A 25,388-nucleotide genomic window follows, 5' to 3' on the forward strand; every position below is an offset into this window, starting at 1 on the left:
ACCGCAAGCCAGGCAGTCTTCTCATTCACTGCCCCATTGCTGCCACATCTGGAGAACTTGGGCCTGCCCGTTACTCCAGATTCCAGTCCAGGGGCCCTCACCCCAATAGTTCTAGGCTTTCCTCTCCCAGCCCTCTCTGCCCCATCCTTGCCTATACTCCTCCTTGCTCTGTGTATACCAGCTCCAAGCCCACCTCCCTTTGCCCAGGGAGTGACTGGCCTCTCTCAGCAGCACCCTCCAAACAGGGGAAGTGACTCGTTCCCAACAGCAGCTGCCCCTCCCTGTTCGCAGCTTCCTTACCCTAAGGGTAGTTCTGATCCTCTTTTCTCACCAGCTGAGTAGCCTTCCAACGTGGGCTTGATCCTTCTTCATGTTCAGTTCCCGTTAGTTGCAACAGACCCCTGAGATGATGTGGTGTAGGGGGGGGGCTGTCTGCTCTGTATCCTGGGGTCCCCCTGCGCTGTGATGTGTGATTCCCACTGACTCACCCACATGTTGTGATGCAGTGTCAGTACCTTGCTGGTTGCTGTGCTTGATTGTGGGCTGTGACTGACCCCTACTGGCCTCTGCCTGTGAGCACAGCCCAGCAGGGGGGCTGCCTAAGTCACGTAGACAAAGACCCAACTGGGCAGACAAGTTGGGGGCAGCGAGGGAACTGGGGAAGTGAGTATTTGGGGGAAGGGTGAGTCTTGGGCAGAAACCATGAGGGGGACAGACTGAGGAGGAGCTGGAATTGAGGGGCCTAGGAATCCCATCTCAAGGGGTCTGAGGCATCCTGGCCCAGACTCCTGTAGACACATCATGTCTATGCTGTGCTGTCTGGAGAAGCAATAAACCCCTCTCTATTCTACTGTTCTTGCTGCTACGGGGGTGCAGTGTCTGGGGAACCCCGACTGCACTGTCACAGATGGCAAACAGGGGTGTCCTGGAGTCTGGCGCACACACCCTGCCCCAGTTCCCTGTTTATAGCTAGATTTTGCCCAAGGGGCAGGAATCCTTTACGTTCACTTTAAAAGTGTTCACACTTCCCATGGAAAAGTACAAAATTGAACCCAGCATCAAGTGACCTGGCTATATGTCTTGGCAGGACCCACCATAGTTCAGGCTCACAGGAAAAACATAACTATTCACAGATAATTGTCCAGAGTACCGGGCTATTATGTTCCTTGAGTACTACTAATGGCCCTCACTTAGCAGGCCCAGCTCAATAAACAGGACTGTGCGTCATATTTCTACCATCAAATATAGGAATGACACACACACACACACCAGACACACACACACACAGAACAGACACATTCAGCAGATTAGAACCTTTTCGGTGATATGGTACATGAAATATTTTGCATAAAGTCTATTTGAGTTGTACCTTTTGTGGCAAAGTTCTGGCCATGCCCCATGGGTCTCATGCTACTCCCGGATACTATTAGCCTGAGAGACTCACTGTGGTTCTATACACACCCCCTCTGTCTTCACAGGAGGCAGGATCCACAGCTTAGTGAGCCAGGCTCATCACAGGCTAGTCCATGGTTTTGGGGTGAAACCCCTTGAGAGTCCTGATCTCCCTTCTTGGGACTGGCTGTGTGTGGGCATGCAGGGAGGTTTTGGGGGATCCCAGGCTTGCCCACTACTCCAGGTTCCAGCTCAGGATCAAGGTTGTTTTTTCTTCTGACTTGGCAGCTTTTTCCCTGGGCCACTTCCCCAAACAGCCCCTCCAAAATGTCTCCCTCTGGTACCTGTTAACCCGCTCTCAGCTCACACACGGCTTCTGCTTGTTCCTCCCATTCTCCTTCCGGTCCGTCACGCTTTGTCTTCCCCCTCTCCTTACCTAGCGGGCCTTTTCAGGCATCTCCACGGGCTGTAATTGGCTTCAGGTGATGAGTGACTTGCCTGAGGGAGCAATCTAGTTAATTAGCCCCAGGTTTTTTCCTCCCTTAGTTTTATTGCAGCAGGCTCTAGTAGTCTACTCTGGAAAGAGAAAACCACTTATCCAGTGCCCTATATACCTGCCTTCCGCCAGAATGTGGCAGGCTGATGGCTTAGGTCTGCCACAACATTCATATTCCTAAGCATATTTCTATAAAGAATCCACCATCACCCGTAGTATTTTAAACTATGGGTTTAATTAACTATTGAAAAACCTTACCAAAGGCTGGATGGTGGCGGTTTTATATCACTCAAGGTTTTTAAAACAAGATTGGATATTGACCTTAAGGAGATGGCCTAGTTTCACCGCACATTGCTGGTTTGGAGGCATGAGTCACTAGGTGAAATTCTGTGGCCTGTATTATGCAGCAGGACAGACTCAAAGATCATAACTCTCACTTCTGCCCTTAAAATGGACAGGTCTGAGTGGAGCGTGAGCGGTGTGTGGTTTTCATCAGAAAGCCATGATGGAATTAATTTAACTTATTACAGTTCTTGCTTTCTATAGGGCTTGAATCTGTGACTGTTTTTAAATGTCAAAAACTTTGCCACATCCTATTCAGTGCAGCAGTGAAATGTTTGAGCTTTTATATGTGCAAGTGCTGCTGGCGTGAGTCAGCCCATCCGTGCAGTTCTTTAAACTGTGTGTGTTCTGTCTCTCTAACACAAGACACTAGTAAGAGGCTAGAAAAGAAGTGTTTGTCTGCCTTGCCTCCAAACCCAGCATCGCCAGACAATAGAATCTCTGATGTCAGACCAGATGCATTCACAGACAGATCTGTACTGTTGTGTTCGTTGGGGTTTATGGACTTGATACTATTACTTTATGATGACATGATGAGTGTAGCTCTGCCCTGGTTAAATATGTCCATGTAGTCTCCTATGTACCTCATGCTTGCCTCCATCTATGCCCGCGCCACTTTCAGCATTCAAACACTTGCTCGTGCAAATAATAAAATTTACATGGGAAAAACCTATTTGTGCTCTGTTTTAATCTATCAAATGGGGTACTGCATTGAAATTCCTGCCTGCTCATGGGCAAGTGATGATATGCAAAAGAAGGCGTGTGGCGCCGAGTACCTTGGTACTGTGGAAATTTGGCCCTCAGTTTGCCCTGGTCCACACTAGCACCTTAGTCCGAAATAACCCCCTCCCCCAAGTTCGAGTTAGTGTGGGTGCACCGCTTACTACTAAGCCTGTTTTTTCAGAACAGGCTGTGGAGTTCAAACTCTGCTCCCACTTTCCATCAGGAATAATGCTAGTTTTGAACTCGTAATTTCAAAATAACGTTAGTGTGGATGCTCTGGTACCGCTAATTCCAACTAATTGGCCTCCAGGAAGCCTTTCGCAGCTCCCTAGTGCTTCCCGAGACTCTGAGTCCAAAGTAGTGCATCCCCATTAATGGAGCCTGCCTCGGACTAATTTTGAGGCTTCCCCCTAGGGAAAACACACAAGTTCAAATGCGTAAAATTTGAAGTTCTCAAGTCGAATTTAGTAATTTTGAAATAATTTCCTAGTGTAGACATGACCCGCATGGGCTGATTGCTTAGCTCTTGTAAACTACATAGATCTGTTGAAGTGATTGAGACCAAAGGAGGATCCTTACAAATACACAAGGTAACACACGGGTTGTACCATACTGGTGATATTGATACGTAACATTTCTGCCTAATGAACATAACTATTTGAATAATTATGATAAAAGTAAAGAGAATTGTCCCTGGGCTGCGTGCCCAAGGATTCCCGTGTAATCCGTGCTTGAATGATGTCAAATGAAAAAATCACATCTAATAATCTGCTGCCTTTGATGCACTATGAAAATCTGCTTTCAATGGATTACAGCTGTTTTTAAAATACTGCTTAATATGCAATTATTGTCACTATCCATATGTTATGCTGTATATAAATAATGTGCAGATACCGTCACTACATGAACGCAGTAATTTTGAGCTTCTATTACGTCTCAGTATTGGCAAATACACAAAAACTGGAGAGCAGTCTAGAACAATAAGGGCTTGTGCTTCTAAAACAAAGGCGATTACACCCGACAGTCTGTAACGCTTAACTCTTTGTCTTCAAAGCACTTGACAAACATTAACTGATCCTCACAATGGCCACCCGAGGTGGGCTACGTGCATGTGGACATTATGGGCACGGCAGCACTTTTTCCATTGATGGAAGTAGCCCACTTTCCTGAGTAGCATTAGCTAGATTGACAGAAGGTTTTTTCATTTGCTCTCGCCATGTCTGCAACAGGGGTTAGGGTGTAACTGGTGCTAAGGGTTGTGGATTTTACACACCTGGGTAATGTAGCTGGTCAACCTTCATGTGAAGTGTAAACCAGGGCTTAAGTGTTGTTGTAACCCACATGTCTACTTGGTGTGGTTCTGTCCCATGGAGTGGCACTTAGACCACGTACAGAGAGGCTGTGTCTAGACTGGCAAGTTTTTCCGCAAAATCATCTGCTTTTGCGGAAAAACTTGCCAGCTGTCTACACTGACCGCTTGAATTTCCGGAAAAGCACTGACGATCTCATGTAAGATCATCAGTGCTTTTCCGGAAATACTATACTGCTCCCGTTCGGGCAAAAGTCTTTTTCCGAAAGACTTTTGCGCAAAAGGGCCAGTGTAGACAGCACGGTACTGTTTTGCGCAAAAAAGCCCCGATTGCGAAAATGGCGATCGGGGCTTTTTTGCGGAAAGCTGCGTCTAGATTGGCCACAGACACTTTTCCGCAAAAAGTGCTTTTGCAGAAAAGCATCCTGCCAATCTAGACGTGTTTTCCGAAAATGCTTTTAACGGAAAACTTTTCCGTTAAAAGCATTTTCGGAAAATCATGCCAGTGTAGACGTAGCCAAAGAGAGAGAAAGTATGAGATTGCTCTGCAGTCTTGGCTGAGAGCCACCTGGTTTTCAGCTTGTGCCGTAGAGACTCCTGCACTAAGCTCCAGAGGTCCCAGGTTCAGTTCTCCCCGTCGGCACTACATTATCATCCCATTTTAAAGATGTCGAAATTGAGAATCTGATTTTCCCCACTGCCTTTAACATCTGTGCAAACGGATGTCCAAGGCTGACAAATCGGAACCCTCTGCTCGCTCCCCCTGTTGGTAGCATTGGGCATCCACATTGCACAGGGCCAAATGGCAACTTGAGGTGAAAGACCAGCAGTGAAAGGAAGCCAAGAACTGGCTGAGCTGCAGCAGAAGCCAGCCGGGAGCTGTTGAAAGAGCCGGCAGGGACCTGGGTTGTGATAGGACAGAACCTGTAAGAGATTTTAAGTTACTTTCACCGCTGTGAAAGACTGTGAAGAAACTGACTTGGAGATGCAGGCAGGTTAACCGACTGTCTGACGTATCACAGCAAGTCCTTGTTGGGCTCCCAGGCTCAAATCACTAGATTCCATCTCCGAAACTTGCTGATGGGGTGTCATGTAAGCCCTTGGAAAATGCTGTCTCGGTGCATCACACAATTTGATATTAAAATACATATTGTCTGGTTACGTCTCACTAGCCCTGCCAACAGCCCTGACGATACACCTAAGGCTTAGGAAATGAATCATAGATATGTTGACTTCTCAACTTGCGTTTCCGTCCCGTAACTTCTCAAGCCTCAGTTTTCATTCTTACTGGTGAGGAACTAGTCTAGGAATAAGCAAAGCTGATTTACCTCCCAGCATTAACGGTGAAAGTGCACGTTCTGACCAGTCACTTGGCTCATGCTGGCAACGCTGATTCTCTTTTGTAGCAATTGACATTTAGTTTGAATTCACTTGGGACGTGTTGGTTTTCGCTGGCTTTCTGTGTTAAATATTTGCATTACTCTAGAGTGTAAAGCAGCTACCTGGGTAAAATCGTGCTTCCTGCAGTTGTGATGTATGAAGATATTCTGGGATGGTTTTGGATTAAACAATGCTACATAAAGTAAACTCAGGGCCAGAATCTGCTTGTGGTTGTCTCTCTGGAAATCCAGATTAACTCTGTTGAGTTCACCAGATTTCCATTAGGATTACTGTAATTAGAAATGAGCACTCTTGACTTCAGTGAGCTTCCATGGGATGAAATTCAGCACAGAATTTGGGCCTGAAACACATTTTGATATTGAGGAATAATCCTGTGAGATTTCAGATAAAATCCAAAGTGGTTCCAGTGCTGGCGAGAGATAACGGAGGTGGGGCAGGAAATTTAGGGTCGATGGATCTGACAGTGCCGGGCTTTTTTCTCTGAAGGAATTCCGCATCAATGCATGAAGTGGCTGTTTTGCATTTTTATGATGTGTATAAATGAATTTCAAGCTGGCTGTCACTTGCTGCCTACTGCACCAGGAGTCCCCGGAAACAGCAGCTAAAACCTTTGCTGAACTGTTGTAGTTCGTAGGCTGAATGGCAGCAGGGAAAGGGAAGTGGAAATTGTTGATATAGATGAACGTGACCTAGTGTGGCCGGGTCTCCTGGACAGCGGGCTGGCCTAGTGGTTAGGTCCTGGAGTTTGCTGGTAGCCCAGGACCTAGGAATTCCAGCCTCTTATCAGAATTTGGTTCTTCAGTTTGGGGCATGGCCCCAAGAGTCCAATTTCCGCCTCCTTGGTGGGGATTTCTTCTGGTTCTCCCCTCTTTGCACCAGGGAGAGGAGTTGGAGGCTTACATGCGCCTGTGGCTATCCCAGTAGATGGCTCTGGCTCAGGTCCTGCGGATGGCTGAACCAGCTCCTGTCTCTTTGCTGGTCAGCCCCTAACTGAGCCAGGTTCCTCTCTTTTATTCTCCCTCCAGGCCTGGCATTGGCTGCAGGTAAAACGGGGCGGGGCTAGTTGGGCAAAAAGGCCTTGTTTAGCCCCTGCACTGCCAGGCCCTCCTCTCACTCCCAGCATTTCCTAGGGCCACACTGGATGTAGTAGGTGATGTTCCTGGTCTTCCTGTCGTGTAATCTGCATTAACTCCTGACACTATGGGAGTTTGTCTTGGGCCAGGGGTTGAAGAGCAGACCTGAGATGGTTCTGCACATTGTGCTACCCTGTAATGACTGGCTGTTTTTAAAAGGTGGGTCAGCCCCTTGGGCTCGCAGGCAGCAGTAGCTTATGTCAGGGAGCTGGTCTCTGGGTTGGCGAAGTGTTAAGAAGTCTTTAAAAAACCACGTTGATTATCCTAGTCTTGTTCCTGCTGCAGCTGTGTGGAGGATCTGGCCCGCTGGCTTTTTGGAGGTTATTGGACAAAGACAGGTAAAAAGTTGCCCATTTTCTAGGGAGTGACTGGATGGGCTTGGAGCCTGAACTTTGTTCGTGTTCTTGATCTGAGACACACAGGGACCTGTCCCTAGGCTGCCATTGGCTCTAGGGCTGGAATAAGCCAAACCTCTCAAAGACCAAGAAGCAGCGCGGGATTCTGAGGGCTACAGTGATGGGAACAAATCCTGGGACCATGGCGGGGACTGCAGTACTGGAACAATTACCATAAAAGCAAAGTGATTCGTCAGTTCCCGGTGGGCATGGCCTGTGCTCAGGAGAATCCCCTTTGCCCGAAAATGCCTTGGAAGGTGATACCGGGGGGTTGTGCATTCCCAACAGGTAGGGGTGAAAACAGCAGTTGACAACCTCCTGAGAAACCAAGTGCTGGGAGGAGGGGGACCCCCAGAAACAGGATTGCATGGAGCCAGTGAGAGGATGACCCCAAACCGAGAGCGGTTCACTGACCATCCCCCATGGGGACTAGTCACAAGCCGTTCAGGGACTCTGCTAGACGTCTCATTGTGCTTCGGCACCCAGGGGCCACGATAGCATTGCTTCCTCAGCCTGACCCGGGCAATTAGACATGGGCCCTGCCAGGTTTGGGGAAGCTCAGGTCTCAGTCTAGAACTGACCTCTGTCTTCGAATGGATGTCCCTATAGCGAGGATTAACCTTCCCCCTGGAAGAGCTCTGAAGCCATAGCCAAACTTTGGGGCTCGGAGGCAAATCTACTGGATAGGCTGAGAATTGCACCGAGCAGCTCTGCTTGCAGCTGATTTATCAGTCTGGTGTCTTCCTCCTTTCTTAGCTCCTCCCTCCCCTTTTTTTTGCTTGCTCAGCTGAGGCTGAAAAGTTATTAATAGCTGCTCAAGATCTTGAAGTTCGGTATTGCAGCGGCTGTGTGCGGGACGCCCTTTGAGACCGTCACAAATGTCTGACTGTTAGAAGACTAAAAATGGATCTTGTAGCCTTGGGCTTGTAGAATTGCTCCCTTGCAGTGTGTCTGCGCGGGCTTCTCTCTGCTTGGTGTGTGCTGGCTTCCCTTTGTCCTCGCATTCACATTTGATCCCCTTCTGTGGGGAAGAGATGAACGACTTTGACTTCACACAAAGGAATGGGATCATGGGATGAACAGGCAAGTGCAAATCTCTCCCACTTGCTGTCAATTGTATCTCTCTGGGAAAGGGTTGCCCCCGCTCTTGGCATGCATGTCACTAAATCTGACAGCCCCCAACCCGCATGAACTATTCAGGGCTTCAGTGTGGAGAGGCGCTGCCAGGCTGTGCCAGGAGTGTAGAGCACAGCGAGCTGCATTTCTCAGACGTAGTTACCAGCACTCCCAGATGGTAAGAGCCCTTGATCCGCAGCTGCTGGACGGCAGCAAACAGCCCCCGATTGTGTTTCATTCCTGTAGTTGGTAGCCCTGTTGGGATGCATTCCTCTGCACTCACCCTGCCTCTGAGCACCCAAAGGTCCCACTAAACGACACGGCTCAGGAGCAAACCCGCAATCCGTCCCAAGAAGACAAAACACATTTGAATGAAACTGGCGGGGAAGGCTTTCCTACGACCTGGGGAAAGCCCTCGAGCTGGCTTAGATGCACTGGGACTCCTGACTCATCGGCAAATCCCAACAAAATGTTTCGTGTCCAGTTTGGGTTACAAACAAACCAGCCTGCTCCCCCAAAGCTCACAGAAACACTCCAGCGAAATGTATATCAAAGAAATCCATGAGAACTGACTATGGTTTGGATGTAAGCCTCTTTCGGCAGCGTGTGCAACCCTGCCGTGGCGCTGTATAGACAAAGAGGAGGAGACAGTCCCTGCTCCAGAGAGTCCTGGGCAGACTGACACACGTGTGCCTTAGCACTCACGCTTGTAGCTAGCATTTACTGCCGAGGTGTCCTCACAGGTCTCTGCCTCCGTTGCTGAAGAGAACCAGAAGGCTGCTTGCGTGTGTGCTCAGTGATGTGGGCCCAATGACCACGGCAGACCCCGAGAGGGCCCCCAAAGACCACAAACCAGATAAAGATCAAAGGTGCCAGGTCAGGTTTATTGCTAAGCGAAGTGCAGTAACAGTGGTCAGTGGACTCTACTCATTCACTACGCACATGTACTTGCCACAATGGAATGACTCAATCAGTGGGAAATTTCTACTGCCTCTAGGTCATCCAAAGACTGTCCCCCCAAGGCACTACCTTATATACAGTTACAACAAGTCACACCTCACTGCTGACGTATCCGGTTGCCACCCTCTGACTTTGTCAGGTCACCAGCCTCTGATGCTTAGATCACCCTGTGCCCCGTGGTTTGATTAGATCCTCTCTATCCATCATGCTGTCATTTTAGACCCTTTCCTGAACCTGGGTTGGTATCTGTGAGGAGTGAGCACCAGGTCTCTTTTAGTGGCCTGGTGGTACCATGTGACTTCAACGTATGACCAGTACCGATTATTGTTCAGCACCTGGGCCTATTACCAATGAGTGTTTTGCACTCTCAGCCCTGTTTGTGCCAACTCTGTGGGCTGGGGCCTGCCTCTTGCTCACGGCTTAGCTTTGCTTTGTGTTAGCCATGTTTTGTCCATTGTTAGCTAGGCCTCAGGCCTCAGACCAGGCCTATGCTGCATGGGCTTATGTTTTAGGCCTTCGTCTTACTACAGTGCTGCGCTCCGAGTGTAAAGGGACGCCTGTGCCTAGGTCTTTGCAGGACGGAGGGGTGACTCTGCCGGGCAGGGAGAAGTCAGGCATTGACTCGTTCAGTCTTGGTGAGCCAACGCGCTGTCAGTGAGAGAGGGAAGGAAGCTTGCTGAGCTCTGGTTTTGAAAATGAGGCCTAAAGCGACTCTCGGGATGGCACCTCAAATTCACGGCCTTTTTCTGAAGTGCTGTTCACTCAGCACTTCCCATTGGGTAAATGAAAGTTGAAGCACTTTACGTTGATGTCCCAGGGCTCACTCTGCTCTTAGGGTTGCTAGGTGACTGGTATTGACCCGGACAGTCTGGTATTTTCGCCTCCTCTCTGGTAAAAAAAGCCTCAGAAAATGCCGAACACCTAAAATGTCTGGTATTTTCTGCTTTTTTTCCCCCGGCCAGGAGACGAAAATACCAGACACCTGGCAACTTTGGGGCCCGGGCCCAGCCGCCTCCACCCCCTCCCCCAGGCCCTGACACAAGCCGCCCCCAGACCCAATGCTTACCTGGTTCCGCAGGGAAGCTAAGTTCTGGCTTGAACAAGAACACAAAATGGCTGCCAGCAAAAAGCCTAAAGACCAAAGGGAAGCAATGCCTTCCCTGGATCTTCGTGCTCAACCGCCCCCCTATTCCTATCCCTAATCTAACTCTGCACTCACTCTGGAAAGGGCCATGCTGTTTTAATGCTCTTTTATTATTATTATTATTATTTTGCTTAATGAGTCTCAGAGCCTTTTTTTTCCCTCAGCAGAATTTTTTTTCCCTGGTATTTTTTTGCGGGGGGGAGGGAGGACATGTTCAGTATTTTTGGTTCAACCATCTGGCAACCCTATCAGCTCTACACCGAGGCCAGGTGCACTGCTCTGCAGAGCAAGTACGATGGGATTTACGCTCACTGTAGGGCCCTTTTAAACTGCCAGAGCTGTGCAATGAGGCCTCAGTATAAAAGGCCCACTGTGTAAATGAGATTAGGTCCGATGAGAAAAGACAAAGGGGAATAATTACTGTCACGTGAAGCAGCCTTAATGGGGGTGTCCTGATTTGGGAACTCATCCATCAGTCTAGATGACAGTGTGCTCCGGGTGAGCCCTGAGACAAAATACTGAGGGCTCGTCCACTCTTCCAGAGCTGCCCTGGGGTAGCAGTGCTTCCCTAGTGGTTAGTGCTTAGCTGGGAGCCAGCAGCCCTCCTCTGACTCCCCCTCCCCCAGCCTCTGCTGCTTCTGGGCCCTCCCATTCCAGGAGGCTGCCGACTCTCTGCCAGCCCGCGGCGCTGGAGCAGCCCTCCTCCCACAGCAGGCTGCAGGTGGGCAGCTGCTCAGGGTAACGGTTAACTGTTACTCGGTTAGTATCTCCCGTTAGGGTGATGGTTACTGGGTAATCAGTTAACCGGTTACCTGTTCACATCCCTGATGTAGATCTGGTCGTCTCATCTCAAAAAAGAGACCTTGGCATTAGAAAAAGTTCAGAAAAGGGCAACAAAAATAAGGAGGGGTTTGGACCAGCTGCTAGATGAGGAGTGATTAATAAGACTGGGACTTTTCAGCTTAGAAAAGAGAAGACTAAGGCTGCGTCTAAGCTACATCCCTTTTCTTGAAAAAGGGATATAAATTAGACACTTCAAAATTGCAAATGAAGCCAGGATTTAAATGTCCCACGCTTCATTTGCATAATAGTGGCCACGGTTTTTTTCAAAATGGGGCTTTTTGAAAACCCTGTACAGGATATTTCGAAAAAGGGTTTTATTTTTGATCAATCCCGTCTAAACAGCTGTTTTTCTTTCAAAAAGCCCCAGAGGGGATATGATTAGGAATGTCAGCATGTAGATGACTATACGATTAACCGATAAGCCCAGGCTTATCGGTTAATCTTGTCGACCACACACATCCCCTGCCCCTTGCTGCCTCTGTATCATAAAAGCCAGCTCCCCACGAGCATTGGATCTACCTAGCTCCTCTCCACCTTCTGCGTTGCTGCCTCTGATACCGAGGCAGCAGCACAGAGAGTGAGGGGGCCAGGCTGGAGCCAATACATGTGGGAAGCCAGCTTTCAAACCAGCTCCCCATGCATATTGGCTCCTGCAGACCTGCTTGCCCCTTGTTGCTACAGAAGTGTGGGGGGCAGGCAGGAACAGGTGCTTGGGGGAGCCAGCTTACGAGCTAGTTCCCCTCAGCCCCAGCTCCCTGGTGATGCTTACAACACCCCCCTCACACTGCTGTCTCTCTCAGAAGCAGCAGCGCCGGGTGGGGGAGAGGGTGGTGTGAAGCAGCCTCTGTTTGCGTTGGCCCGGGCTCACCGGGGAATGAGGGTGCTCTGTGGCAGCAGCCCCTGTCCGTGGGGGTCCGAAAGGCCTATGGACAGAGGCTGCTCTGCATCCCATGGAGCAGCCTCTGTGCTCAGGGAGCTCGGACCCCGCACCGACAGGGACACTTTCCACCCCCGCACTGCTGCCTCGGTATCAGAGGCAGCAGCATGGGGTGGCAGGGGGCTCCCCGGGAGTTGGGCTGGAGCACACTGGTTGCCAGCCCCACCGCTGGGGGCTATCAAATAGTCCTGTAACTGCTAAAATTGCATTCAGGTTTTTTTTTTTTTATAATGGAGATGCCTATCTCCTAGAACTGGAAGGGACCTTGAATCCACTCCCCTGCCCTCACAGCAGGACCAGGTACCATCCCTGACAAATTTTTGCCCCAAATCCCTAAATGACCTCCACAAGGATTGTACTCTCAACCCTGGGTTTAGCAGGCCAATGCTCAAACCACTGAGCTATCTTTCCCCCAATGTGATATCTAGCATCCATTGATATGATAGAGCTTTTTAAAATCCTGAATAGTGTGGCAATAATAAATAAGGAAACTTTATTGACTTGTTCCCATAACATAAGAACTAGGGGGTCACCAAGTGAAATTAATCGGCAGCAGGTTTAAAACAAAGAAAAGGAAGCTTTTCTTCACACAGTGCACAGTCAACCTGTGGAACTCCTTGCCCAAGGATGTTGTGAGGACCAGGACTTCAACAGGGTTTGAAAAAGAGCTAGATAGAGTCATGGAGGTTAGGTCCATCAATGGCTATTAGCCAGGATGGGCAGGAATGGTGTCCCTAGCCCGCTCCAGGGTGGTTTCAATAATAGTAATTGTTGGAGTCGGTGGATTTGCCCTCTGTTCTGTGGCTTGGGCACATGCCTTCTGAACCCTGAGCTCACTCGTGTGACTTCTGCCTGGGTTGTCAACCCCCCTCTTACAGGCTCAGTCAGTGGTAAGTTAGGCTACAAGAAGCTAGCGGTGAGAGCCATGTTTTGCCTTCTTCCCCCTTCTCCTTTTTCTGCCCATCTCCTGTATTTCCCCTCCCTTCCCTCGCAGTCCCTCTCTTTGCTCTCCTGTAGAGCGGCGATGGGAACACGAGAGGCTTCCTTGGAGAGAACAGAGGAGCACATGTTCTCCTCTCTTTTTGCATCTGCCGCATGGCGGTTGCAGTGGCACCGAAGTCTCATGCATGGCGAGCTCATCTGAAGTGGCTTTTGCCCATGAAAGCTGGTGATACTATTGATATCGATATCTCTTTGTTAGTCTCCAGGGTGCCACAGGACTCCTCGTTTTCACTCATGACGGTTATATTTATAATACTGCTTTGCTGTGGAAACGGGCCTTTTGAAGGAAGAACAATACAGCATCTGATCGCATGTGCTCCTGGCTCTGCCCAGGGCTGTGCCGAGCTCCAAGGCAGGATGTAGGGCAGTCTTGTTTTCCCCCATAGCTCGTGTAGTATTGCCGTATTTCAGTAAGGGAAGGATATATTGCTCGTGTGTCCTGTGTAGTGCGAATCATTCCAAGTGCATTTCTCACTGCAGGACGCACACAGACGGAGAAGAAACTATCATGCTTCATTAGCAGCCCCTCTCTACAACGAAACAGGACAGCGCGCGGATGGAAAACTGGGCTCGGCCAAAATCTCTGGAGCCCGCCATCCAAGGTCAAAAAATCAGGGCGAGCCTTAAAGGCCAGAGCTCGTCTACGGCAGCTGCAAAGGGAGGCGGGTGGGCGCTGCCCAGAGTTCTTTATGCAGGGACCCGTGCAGTGGAGTGCTGATAACTCGCTGGTTATCCCCAAGCCGTGTGTGTTGGCCCAGGGACAACGGCCGGTTGTTTCCCCTCCAGCTGCTTTCTTGCGCCAGGCAGGGGGGCTCGAAGGCTGAGTGTGCGCCTCCTGCGTGAGCATGGTGTTCCTGCGGACAGTAGGGCAGTGGAGTTGTTCCCTCGGCTCGCCCCCGGGCCAGCGCGCATGGAGAATGGGCTGCAGAGGGACAGGGAACTGGTCCTGCTCCAGCGGCCGCCAATGGCTTTCAGAGCCGCGCGGTAAAACAGGGAGAAATTCTCAGCCCTTAAAATTGGTTCTGGCAGCGGAATGTGAGAGCTGAATTCTGCTCCGGCACGCGGCAGGCCTGGACACTGGGGACGGGGCTGGAGAGGTGCTCCGGGTACGAACAGCCCTTCGGCCCATGAGCCTCCAAGTGTGAGGCTAGGGCGGCATGTTGCTTCAGCCTCCCGTGCTCTGTCCAGCCGGGGGAACCTGGGACTGATTTTCCCACAACTCCCCTAGGATGGAGGCTGGGAGCAGGGCTGGGCTGTGGGGGCAGGGCTCGCACTCCCCCGCAGATGCCACTACGGTTCAATCTGTCAAAATTTTGACACCACACTCCTCAGCCTCCTGGCTTCTGACTGCAGGAGCGTGTCCTGCCATCCCCAGGGGGATATAGAACAGGCACAACGTAGCAAGGTATTTAAACCTTCCTGGTGGTTCTCTGGACAGACACGGCTTTATGGCTTCAATTTTCCTACATCCCCTGTTAACACCTGTAGGAACGAGGCTTGCTTGGCCATTCCGCGTTTGTCATTGATTCCGACAGTTTCCATGTGCTCGAAAGAGTATTCTCTGGAGTATCATTTAATGGTAATTGGGTCTTTGATAGCCACATAAGCAACCAGAAAAAAACAGTTCCAGTGTGTTTTCTTGTGGGGTTATCTTTTAATAAGATTAATCTTTGTAATTATTTCTAGCCCTTTGCCAAATGTAACTACATTTCTGCAAACCAAGGGATTGAAAACCCTTCAGTGACGGGATGAGATTCCGTACCGCCAGGATGAAAGCTGTTGCTTTAAAACCTCAGCTTGTGCTTTGGCACTCTGATGGCAGCCAAAAATTAGGACTATGTAGCACTTTAAAGACTAACAAGATGGTTTATTAGGTGATGAGCTTTCGTGGGCCAGATCCACTTCCTCAGATCAAATAGTGGAAGAAAATTGTCACAACCATATATACCAAAGGATACAATTAAAAAAATGAACACATATGAAAAGGACAATCAAATTTCAGAACAGAAAGGGGATGGCGGGGGAAGGGGAAGAGGTAAATGTTTGTGAGCTAATGATATTAGAGGTGATAATTGTGGAAGCTATCTTTGTAATGGGTAAGATAATTAGAGTCTTTATTCAAACTCAGGAGCAAAGTGTCGAATTTAAGCATGAATGACAGTTCAGAGGATTCTCTTTCAAGTGCAGTCTTAAAAGGCCTTTGAAGCAGGATGCAGGTAATCAAGTCGTTGAGACAATGTCCTTTCTGGTTGAAATGGCAAGAAACTGTTTTTTCTTTGTGATCCTGTCTGATATCTGTTTTGTGGGCATTGATCCTTTGGCGAAGTGTCTGAGACGTTTGTCCAATGTACATAGCAGACGGACACTTTCAGCACATGGTAGCATAAATTATATTTCTGGATGCACAGGAATACGTGTTCTTGATCTTATAACTCACTTGGTTAGGTCCAATAATGGTATCAGCAGAGTGAACATGTGGACAAAGCTGGCAACGGGGTTTGTTGCAAGGGAAGGTACCAGGGTTGGTATTAGTGTGGTATGTCCTGTGGTTGTTGGTAAGAATCATCTTGAGGTTAGGTGGTTGTCTATAGGCGTATGTTTACGAACTTGCAAATGAAGCCCGGGATTTAAATTTCCCGGGCTTCATTTGCATGTTGCCGGGCGCCGCCATTTTTAAATGTCAGCCTATGTCCCTAACACATAACCAGTTAACTGATGAAACAGGATGTTACATCCCTAGTTACAACCTTTCCTTACTTACCTCAAGTTACCAGCATCTCTAACCCTCCAGGCCAGAGAATTCAACTTTCACAGAACTATCGGGTGCTATCCCCTTACCTAGGAAGTCTGTTTGTTCCCTTTTTATTTCTTAAAGTCCATTGTCTTTGTGATGAGCCAGGAAGATTTTTTGGGAGTACAGATTGTCCCCCAGTGTGTTCACTCAGCTGCCCGTTGTTAGCTCGGTTGCTTTGTTTACCTTTTATGTAAATGTACTTTCCTCATCCTGTCTTAGAACGCTTGAACCGAAGATGGAAATCCGTGTTCCTTTATCTAAGGGAGGCTCGCTTATCAGTTCTCTCCACAATCAATTGTAAGAACATATTTCTAGCAAACATATGTAACTCTTTACATCCCTCCATCCCATAACAATATTAATTACCCCAGCATCACAAGCTTTTGTAAAAGACCTCATTCAGTGCACTTTTAGCAGTCGGTTGATCCAAGTGCTTATTTTTTGGAGTTCATCCCTCTGCTCTTCCCCTGAGATGTGTGGAGCTTGGCTGACACAACTAACAGGAAACTGGGAAAGGCAGTGGGAGGTAAACTTCCTAACTCTCAGGATGGTTAAACACTGGAATAAATTGCCTAGGGAGGTTGTGGAGTCTCCATCTCTGGAGATATTGATGAGCAGGTTAGACAGACACCTGTTAGGGATGATCTAGATGGTACTTGGTCCTGCCATGAGGGCAGGGGACTGGACTCGATGACCTCTCGAGGTCCCTTCTAGTTCTAGTGTTCTATGATTCTATGATTGATAAAGGAAGTTCTGCAAGATGTGACTTGGCCAAAAAAGGATGAAACACATCACTGATGGAAAACACACTCGGATGTTTATTTGCATTTTTTTTTCTTGGAATTTTGAAACCAAAATGTAATTCCTTCCTCTAATTTGTTTGACCCAATTGTGGTCCTGATGTGAAGCCCAGTGAAATGAGGAGAGAGACTCCCATTACATCGAGTCCTGGATGCATATTTTTGAATGGCTGAGTATGATGCCACGGACTCTGGGATGTGTTTTGATGAATGCTAGTGGCCCAGATTCTCATGTAATCACACACATGCAGGATCTGAGCCTTTAAGAAAGACACTAAATACTGCAAAATGTTCCAGAAAATGGTGAGTCGGCAAGATGGTTATTGGGGGAGAAGGTCTCATCACCATGGCAACAAATCTTATTCTTCATGCAACAACTTGAAAACATAATGGGCTAAATTTTGTCCCTGATGAAATTTCACTAGCTTTGGAGCACTTTGTCAAAGGATGAATTCTGGGTAATAACCCTATTCAGAAAAGCAGACCTTCTACATAGTAACAGCAAAGTGTACAGGTGGGAAGGGCAAGGCCTGTGTGGGTGAAGGAAAATGTCTACACACAGCTCAGCAACGGGTTTCCGTTCTGTTTCCGTTGAAGCTTTAGGTCACCGTTCTTAACGACGAATACCTTGGGAGATTGCTGCCAATGTGTAATGGAACTGTCCTGAGGTGGTTTGCTTAATGAGCAGTAATTCGTGCATGTTTCCTAGCAAGCAATGACTCTGTGTTTTGTAGTCAGATTTGGAGACAGTCCCTTAGGGGGCAGCCTCACGTTGCTCCCTGTCAGGATGATTTGACATGCACGTGAGAGCCAATGTCGGAGTCCTCTCCGAATGCTCAGGAACGAACATCTGCTGAGCTGAAACTTTGCAAGTGCGGAGTATATTAAAGGGGAATGTACCCAGATCACGATCAGCCTTCAAACTGATGCGCAAACCATGGCAATCCCCCGGAATGCACATGCCGCTTCCTGTCTGTATTTACATGCATGCACAGCGGGGTAGTTGCACCTGCTATTGGTAATTGGGCACAGACCAGATTTGCATTTGAAATTGTGCAATTTGCCTGCACAAATAAGCACACAACTATGCCCAAACAGTGAAATTCATTTCTTGTGCAGGGGGTCAACACAAAACTTATGTAATAGTTTTGGAGAAACAATAACAGGAAACCTGGAAATGGCAGAGGTGCTTAATGACTTCTTTGTTTCCGTTTTCGTCAAGAAGATGGATGGTGACGGGATGCCTAACATAGTGAATGCTAGTGGAAAGGGGGTGTGTTAACAGGAGTGTTGTGAGCAAGACATGAGAGTCATTCTTCCGCTCTACTCTGCACTGATTAGGCCTCAGCTGGAGTATTGTGTCCAGTTCTGGGCACCACATTTCAAGAAAGATGTGGAGAAATTGGAGAAGATCCAGAGAAGAGCAACAAGAATGATTAAAGGGCTAGAAAACATTGTTCTCCTTGGTCTCTGAGGCTAGGACAAGAAGCAATTGGCTTAAATTGAAACAAAGGAGGTTTAGGTTGGACATTAGGAAAAACTTCTTACCTGACAGGGTAGTTACACATTGGAATAAATTGCCTGGGGAGGTTGTGGAATCTCCATCACTGGAGAGATTTAAGAGCAGGTTGGACAGACACCTGTCAGGGATAAGATGGTGCTTGGTCCTGCCGAGAGAGCAGGGGACTGGACTCAACCTCTCGAGGTCCCTTCCAGTTCTAGTGTTCTATGATTCTATGATTCAGTCCCACCTAGGGTCTGGTAGTCATTTATTGTGCGCCACCTGCCTTTTTGTGAAAATCTGACCCTGCGATATTGGGGACCAGCACTGTGGATGTCTCAGGCCCAAAGGGGTTTAGAGCTGCTGCTGCTTTTTTCCTGTAGTGATAGTGAAACTAAAAGCTACGGCATGACTACACTTGGGTCTTAAGGTCTCTATTCCTGATCCCAGAGCCATGAGAGGCGGTAACACCTCCAGGATGCATGAGGATTGGGCAGTCATTCATGATGTATAACTGTACTGAGTGACCGTTTGCTGAGTCCCTCTCTTTCCATCTCTGGCGTAAGCGCATATATCGTCCATGTCCGGTGCGGATATGGTTTGGAGCTGGCCCTATGCACCATGTAGAGGAGAAGCCCGACCCTTCCATAGTTGGGTCATCGATTAGACTTTTGTTTGGTACGTCAGCAGCTGTCCAGAGTTCAGACCATCTTCTGTGGACATCTTTCCTCAAGGAGGGCTGCGGACAAGACCAGATCGGTTTTCTCGATTGCCGTTGGTGGCGAGGAGGGTGTTCTAGGTTTAAATATGTTTAAATATGTTTGGAACCATCAAAAGTTCTTGCCCCACACACTCATCAGCGTTAGAACAAATTAAAAATGAAGGGATCAAGTCTTGCAATACAGGACTTTTAAATCTGCCGATTACAATAACACCTTTAATTTACAAAGCAGTGAACAATGCATCCAGCTCAGTCCTGTTGGAGACCGAGAGGTGTATTTTACCAGCTGCTGTGAAATGTTTTGTTAACTATTAGCACTTACATTTCCATTGGGCAGAAACAATTTATTACCCATGGTGCAAGAGTTTCTCAAATTTCACATCCGCTGGTCCTGGACAGCAGTTTGGTAAGTGGCAGGACTTTGGCCATTGTAGCTTTTGTTTTCATTTATTTCTTTGTGTAACAACCTGAGAATTTGGAAGTTGGGAAGCTGTGGCATTTTACAGTTATATTAGGGGCATGTCTCTGCCTCTCAACGCTGCCGAAACTGCTGGCTTTGTGACGTTTGCATGACCAAAAGAAAAGAGAAGCCTTGTTGGGAGAGGGGGCACAAAGAATCGCTCCATCTCTCCACACCACCCAGGTTCCCGTGCGTAAGCTTGGCAAGGCGCACGTGCTACCTGCGGGATGCAGCCAGCGAGGAAGGAGAACGTAACGATGTGTCTCTTGAGGGGCCTTGTTCTCATGAAAGTCGCGGATTGCCAGAGCAGGGTTCAGAAGATTGACATTTCTCACTCTTTGGCTGCCTTCAGCCACACGCCCTTCCTGAGAGAGTCTTGCATCTTGTTTATGGCTTTATCTGAAGCCAGCAGGCGCTGGAGCCTTTCAGTGGCCTCTGGTTTTGCCTCCTTCCCTGGGAAAATTTTCCTTCGCTGCTCACCAGGCCAAGCACGGCTCGAAGGTCATCTTCCTTCTGCCTTGTCCCCTGGAGCACTAACTGGGGATGTGTTGCCTATGGTGACAGTGGATCACCATGTATTCCTCACTCTGCTCCCTCCTTCGCATCAGAGAAGCCTGACAACCGCTTGGCTTTGAACGTCCTGGTTTGGGCTAATGAGTCTGTGGCTAAATGATTCAGGAGTAAGACGGAAGCTTTTTCTCCCAGAGGGCCAGGAGGTGCAAGCTGGGAAGCACTCGGGCCTGGAATGAAGTGGGCATTGTCCTCCTCTTACTAGCAGAACAAATGAAGAGAGAAGACTCGTCTGGTTGTGGCCAGTGCCGTGCAAGCGACGGCGCTGCGGCCGCAGTCGGCACAGGGCAGAAAGCACTCAGCTGCCTGAGATTTGGAGAAACAGAGCTCAGTTAGCCGGGGGATGGGCTCCAGGCACAGATGATAACGTGGAGGTTCTGCAAACAAGTCGATAGGCCAGGGAGCCATGCAGCAGTGGCTTGGAAAAGGCTGGGAAAAGGAGGACTGAGCTGTATTCCTTCCTGATAAGATCTGTGACCTTTTGACATGTTGTAATAGTCAAGTCTATTGCTCTGATTCTCAGGCCAAGCAGCTGAGTTAGGCATCTCCCTTCAGAGCCAAGCCTTCACTGATCCCCGCTGAACAAGACAGGGGCCACCTTACGGCCTAGATCCTTACAGAGAGGGTAAAAATAGAGGTTCAGATGTACGGTCTGGCCTGGCTCTGGGACCCCATGGGCTCCGCGTGGAACCACATAAGAGGACGGGGTAGGCTTCCTGGCGGACGCTTTCTTCCTGCGGGCTCAGTATGTTCCAGCCATACAATAAGGAGATTTGGGGTGGGAAAGCAAGTTGCCTGCACTGCTGTGAGGGTCTGACCAGGCCCTGTGTATTTAAAGTGAATGGAGGCGCATGCGTGGTTGAGGGGTTACAAAACGAAACCCATGAGAAACCAGCACATACGCGCGTGGAGACTGCAGGACAACTTGAATACTTACAGCTGTTCCTAACCTGCTACTTGAGGAAAACTGAACACCCTTGCCCCGCCCGCAGCCCTGCCCTGCCTCCCATGCCCCGCTCATGCCTCACCCCTTCCCCGCGGCCCTGTCCCTGCTCACTCCAGCCTCTTCCTCCCTGCCTCGCTTACTCTCCCTACACTCACTCCTCATGTTTAACAGGCTGGCTTAGAGGGCTGAGGTGCAGGAGGAGGTGAGGGCTCTAGCTGGGGGTGTGGGCTGTGGGTGGGGCTGGGATGAGGGGTTTGGGTTGTAGGATAGGGCTTCAGCCTGGGGGCTTTGGAGTGCAGGAGAGGGCTCGGAGCTGGGGAAGAGGGGTCAGAGAGCAAGTCTGTGGGACCGCTGGGAACTCGGCTGCCCTAGCTAGTGGGCCTGTCCCATCTGTGTGCGGAGGCTGCCCTCTCTTTGAATGTCTGGTTACAGGGTTGGTCTCTCTCTTCCCACGGGGGTGTCCTCATGAAAGGCCAGCACACCCAGCGCTCCCTGGAAGGTGCTTGTGTTCTGACATGCGCCGGCTCTCACCAGAAAAGCAGGGTGTGTGGGTGGGTGGGTGGGAGGACTACCACTACCACTACCCCACACAGCTCACCACAGCCCCGTGCCGTGTACGACAGTTGTGAGGCTGGAGCCTCTTCTCTTCTGCATTAAACCCAGGCCCATTTGGCCTCTAGAGGTCAGTGCTGGCGTGGGAGATTGGGGAACCGGGGCAGAATCAGGGGGCAGGCTCTGGGTGGCGTTTACCTCAAGCAGCTCCCGAGTAGCAGCTGGTACCATCCCGCCCTACATGAAGGCACATGCAGATGGCTCTGTGCTTTGCCCCATCTGCAGGCGCCACCCCGCTGCTCCCATTGGCTGTGGGTGCTGCCAATGGGCGCAGCAGGGGGCCCTCTTGGCAAGCGGTTCCATTTTCTAATTGACCTTGCAGGTAGGAAGGTGCTTCCTGTTCTCTGACTTCAGTTTCTCCTTTTCTGTTTTCTGGCCGTTTCCGAGGGATGCTCCCCGAGCTGCCTAGAGTATTTGCTCCCCCTTTTTTTTTGTTGTTCTGCCCCTTGCCGAGCCCCATCCGGGCAGCTGCTGGAGCCTTTCATGTCCCATTGGCTGCACAGGAACCGAGGTTGCCTTTGCCTTCTGCAGGAGGAAACCTTGTAGGAGAAAGGCCACTGATGCTGCACACTCCGTTGGCAGGTTTCTCCCCAGCGTGTTTACTTGGTCCCCTTCACCTCTCCTTGGAGCTCATCCCTCCAGGCCATTCATCACTGTTGAGCCATTTGGAGTCTTGTATCTGCAGGAGGGTGCGCTTGGAAGGAGATTTCTGCTACAGGATTTTTAGAGCACCAAGAGCAGAAATCGGATGGTACGTGCTGTTTGTAAAGTACGTGGCAGTTAGCTAGTGTGGTGACTAATCTGTGACCCTCCCTCAGTTACCCCATAGCAACCGGCGACTCTTCTTAACCTTGTTCATCTGAAAGCAGGTGTGGGGGAGATGCGCAGCTTGTGAATTCTGTTTTATTGCCTGCTCTCCCGTCAGTGTGGATGCTAAGTTTGGGGGTAAAGTTCTACACAGGGGGGTTCTAAATGGATTGTCTCAACAGAAGCAGGATCTGTGAAGCATTTCAGAGCTAGAAACCAGTCCAGAAACGTCCTGAATTTCAGCCTGCGTGCACGACGCTAGTGCAAGAAAGAGCTCGTGGAAGCTTGTGAATAGTGCTTCTCCTTGTGTGCAGCCCTTTCACGTCTGGTGGAAATAAATGGGTCCCTAGTGGATCTCCTGAAGCGGCAGGATTTATTGGAACCCGGGCATGGGAGGTTTGCCGGTGTGGTGGGCTGTTGGGACTCTGGAGAGAGTTTTTTACACTTCATTTTTAATTCAATTGGTAACTTATTTCTTGCATTTGGCCCCACGGCTTGTGAGGTGCTGGGTGTGCCTGTGTAACACGCACGCACGCTATTGGATATCTCAGCTCAGTAAGAGAGAAAGAGAGAGAGCTCACAAGCATGTCTTTGTTTAACATGCCTCTCGTGACGGGATCTGATCCAGTCTATTGCAATCAATGGGAAATCTGTTGTCTGTGGTGGGCTTTGGAGCAGGACTACACTCCTTAACTTAGGACACTTCTACGGTGACAGTAGAAGGGCCATATCCATCAAGGTGCAACTGAGAAACGTCTGTGTGCAAACAATATTTCCCCCTCTCCTTAGGATGCCTTTGAGCAGTACTTTCCAGCTGACCCACTAAATGCCAGCTTACCAAATTGTGCTCTGTGTAAACCCAAAGCTGTACACCTTACCCAGGTGTCTCCCACAGAGCTAGCGTCAGGTATCCAAAGCTCCAACTTATGGCACAGATTCTAAACAATTGGGAAAAGATATCCACCTACGCTTTGGGGAAAAGCTGCTCATGCACTGGCTGTTCTCCTGGATGCCTCTTTAACCCTTGCTTCTCCGCAGCCTCCAACACGTCCCGCGTGGAGAATCAGACAAATGGATGGATGAACTTCAGGGCACGTACCAGGGCCAAAGCCCACCGTTCAGTGGTGTGTTCGGTGGGTTCATGTAGGGAAATGTAGCTAAGCGCTCTTGTGCTTTTCCCTGGCTCTTTTCCGGGCCACGGCCTGTTAATGATTGGCTTTGTAGCGGGGTTGCTTGGCTGTGTGAAGTGAAGCATGTGCTGCAGCAGAGATATTATCTCCATTACTAGGCTCTCTCACTGACAAGACTCTATGCCGATCTGCCGGTGGCACCCAGGGTGGAAAGACAGAACACGGCCCCACATGGATCTTGTGGCCAGACCCCTCAGCTTTTTCTTTCCAACCTCTCTAGAGCGCGGGACTCGGGAAATCCAAGAATTTTGAAAGTGAGTCTGTGGTGGACAGGAGGGTGCTGGCCAGCATCCAGTGTCTAATGGGTTAATAGCTAGAGGATTTTGGCACAAAGCCTGGAAAGCCAATGGAAAAGAGGTTGAAATTTAAAATGAATATAGCTACCTGGCTGCTGTTCCTTTGTATGAGTTTAAGCCAGGAGCTGGTGGAAACGAGATGAATTAATCCAGGCAGGACTACCATGCCTACAAGGAATACTGGGCATGGAATGGATTGAAGTGGATCGTGAGTAAATAGGGGAAGATGTATATTTAGTTGCCATCAGGTTATTTTCTTTGGTTTTTTTGGTTAAGCTTCTCGGTGTAAAATCAATTTACTCTATCCCCCATTCACTATATCTAAGCTGTACCCAGAAATACTATATTCTCTGTGTTTTAATTTGTTTTTCTCAGTTGCTCTGTAACACCTAGCAACCAAGTCTGCTTTATTAAGGAGATCTGTTTGTTTTTGTTAATAAAATCATTTTATTGAAGGTGACACTGTGTGCTGGAAGGTAACAGGAGGTCTGTGTGTGCCTGCCCAGCCTGAGAGGTCAGCCAACAGAGACAGTCTGTTTTCTGTGTTGTTTTGTTTCTTTTTTTCAAGCTCTCTTGTGGCATAAGAGCTTGGCGAACTCCCCTGGAAGAAGTTCAAGTGATTCTTCCTAGGTTTTAAAAGGAGTTGGACATTTACTGGTGGCAGCCTATCTCCCAGTGTCAATGAATCTGTGACTGGAGAGTTTTGGAAGCAGAGCCTGTAAAGGCGAGGTATTTTAAGGTCTCTTGCGGGCCCCCGCCTTCTGCACTCGGCGTGCCAGAGTGGGGAACAGACCTGACCGAGTCCCTGGGGGATGGCACGGGAGGGGGAATTTGGCTTCCAATCCAACACCAGATTGGTGGTGGTGGTGAGCTTGTCTCTCTGTATTCCCCTGCACGTGGCCTCACATGCACCTAGCAGAGGTGCTGCACTGACTCCTGGCCACGCGAAACAGCAGCAAAGAGCCCATGACTTGGGAAAGAGGAAACTGCTCCATGCGGTACAACCGTCCCTCCAGCCACTGATGGGGTGAGTGGGAATTGCTGGCACTCTGCCCCTCACTGGATTGGGCCTGCAGAAGGCAAGTCCCCTGGCACGCAGGGTGGGAGGGGTTGGTTGTATCCAAAAGTTTTGGTTTGTTTTATTTTTCCGACTGGCAACCAAATTAGGCATTTGTACAGATCCGCCGCCTGCCTCTCGTAATCGGAATGAGCAGGCCTGGCTTAGTGCATAATTCATATGCACTGTCGATTTCCTCTCTGAATTTTCCCATATAGGTATTTTGCATAATGTAATATTTATTGCTTATTTGACTTAAAGCGAGACGCTTCCATCATTTATTAAAAACCAATAAAATGTTTCTTCAGGCGATACGGTTAGAAAACGGATAGGGCCCTGCTTCTTCCTGGATTGCGTTTGTATCCTGCCGGTATGTTTTCTCACAGGGTTTTATGTGTATTGTGGCATTGCAGCTGCATGCAACATCTCCGGAGACCATGT

General features: G+C 49.2%; 1 protein-coding gene across 5 annotated transcripts in view; it reads left to right on the forward strand.

Annotated features, from left to right (window-relative positions):
- FRMD5 (FERM domain containing 5) overlaps positions 1-25,388 on the forward strand; it is a 311,228-nt gene that overhangs the window by 112,600 nt on the left and 173,240 nt on the right. The window contains exon 1 of one of the 5 annotated variants that reach the window (XM_075896794.2): positions 23,708-23,848. The exons of 3 other annotated variants lie outside the window; for them this stretch is intronic. The gene's annotated coding sequence lies outside the window, so the exon portion shown is untranslated. Of the gene's footprint in view, positions 1-23,707; positions 23,849-23,898; positions 24,099-25,388 lie in introns of those variants that run through there. One more of the 5 variants, XM_075896789.2, reaches the window with a different exon arrangement.

Source organism: Pelodiscus sinensis, chromosome 14 (assembly GCF_052426305.1).
Source record: "Pelodiscus sinensis isolate ZL-2025 chromosome 14, ASM5242630v1, whole genome shotgun sequence".
NCBI lineage: Eukaryota > Metazoa > Chordata > Testudines > Trionychidae > Pelodiscus > Pelodiscus sinensis.